Below are 1816 nucleotides of genomic sequence, written 5' to 3'. Positions count from 1 at the left end.
CCATTGTAGATTCTGCAGAGTGACCAAACTAAGTTTGAAATATTGAATCAAGATGGCTTCGGATTATCACCCTTGCTTCACATGCTGAAAGATATAACAAAACAATTCTTTTAATCAGAGCAAAGTGATACATACAGTTGTCTTGTGCATTTTGGAACTCTTTTTTGAAAAAAAAAAAAGTGAGTCATGAAAAATCATAATAATACATACACTAGGTCAAAATAAAGAATTGAGGGGCTGGGCAAAATAACCAAGAACTGACAGTTGGAATATGATTAATGCTCTAATTGTTTTAAAATTTTAAATCATAATAATTAAACAGATTTTGCCGTTTGTGTCTTTAAGGCAAGTAATTAATTAGTATTGAAAATGTATCTTAAAATTTCTACCCACATTTTAAATTTTGTATTTTCCTTCAACATGAATGTATTAAAATAAGAGTATCATATGCGGTAGCTGAAATAAGAGACTAACACACTTCTTAATCATAAGTCGGTTAATTAGTTGTTCCATCCTTTTTTTCTTAGTTTTAAAAGCATTAAAATATTGTGCAATATACTTACAATGTTAATATCCTTTATGCAGTAGACCTTACACACACATTATTGATTAATTGATAACCTCCACCATTAGTACTAGTGAGTTCCTATATTTAAAGTGTTAAAAACTTGAAACTTAAAAAAAAATTATTCACCTTTGAAAGTCAGGTAATTTCCTGTTTCTCCGACTGCCGCATTAAGGCTTTAAACAAACATCAACGCTTTCTTACTTCATGAGTTTTCACTGAGAAAAATTCCTTTACCAACAAATTCTGAAAGTCAACATATAACGATTTTTTGATATTTTGTTTTGCAAACCCACTGTTGACGAAATAAGGATTTAAAATAGAAATAAAATTTATTTTTGATTAGTTAGCTCACCTGCTGCCGTGAATTGGAAATTGAGAAAAAAAATGTTTATTCTGTTCTGTAACATTAATTTACCAGAAAGAAATCTTAATTTGTTCACATAAATTAGAAGCATTTAACAGATCAATGCAAATTGTTGTAAATACGAGGGAGTTGTTGGTAATAATGATAATAATACCAGTAGCAAAGGCCTAGCCTATAGAGGCCTATGCCTACCTCTATAAAAATCATTAAAATAATCATATCATGGACTTTTTTTTACAATAATAAATAAGTGAGAACACAGCCCAATTTACCACACTCCAATACTTCCATTATAGGGCAGGCCGAGCCTAGCCCTCTTTGGCATATCTTCAGTTCTGTCTTTTCTTATTAACAGGCCTAGGCTAGACTCGGAGAATCATAGCATGCTTGTTATTCCCTAGGCCTAGGCTCCTAATCCTTTGCCTAGAGATCCAATCCAAACCAATTCAATTTCTGACTTAAAAGAGGCATTATACTAAGCCTAAATGCGCCAATTAAACAACATTAAATGAATATTAATATAAAAACAATTCTTACCTATTGGTACTGCTGAAATACTTCAGAATGTATGGTTATGGCTGCAGTTTTATCATCATGAATGTGCACTGAGAAAGAGATCTAATCCACTAACAAATTTCAGTTAACTGATAACATTCAAAAAAGCACCTTTGTTAATTTCCATGGCCTTCAGTGATAAACATGGATAAAGTGACCAATCACATTGGTGATTTGAGATTATCCGTGGTTGGCTGAACAGCTTAAATGACAACATCTGTTATTGTTAGCAAGGAGGTATAAAAATATTTTTATACCTCCTTGTTGTTAGCTTGTGTTTTAAAGTTGTATGTTTTATTATGTTATATTATTTTAGTATAGTCCTAGAC

At 31.3% G+C, this 1816-nt stretch overlaps 1 long non-coding RNA gene across 1 annotated transcript; it reads right to left on the bottom strand.

Moving 5' to 3' along the window:
• Positions 1–1687, bottom strand: LOC117111395. Its single transcript, XR_004445866.1, has 3 exons — positions 1470–1687; positions 695–811; positions 1–84 (listed from the first exon to the last, which is right to left on the bottom strand). It is a non-coding gene; the product is annotated as an uncharacterized LOC117111395 (long non-coding RNA).
• Between the last annotated feature and the right edge of the window lie 129 nt (positions 1688–1816).

The sequence above is a fragment of the Anneissia japonica genome, unplaced genomic scaffold (genome assembly GCF_011630105.1).
Source record: "Anneissia japonica isolate Jap-2015-1 unplaced genomic scaffold, ASM1163010v1 scaffold32914_len1816_cov115, whole genome shotgun sequence".
Classification (NCBI taxonomy): Eukaryota; Metazoa; Echinodermata; class Crinoidea; order Comatulida; family Comatulidae; genus Anneissia; species Anneissia japonica.
The sequence above is the reverse complement of the archived record's forward strand: the minus strand, read 5'-3'. Positions and strand labels throughout refer to the sequence as shown.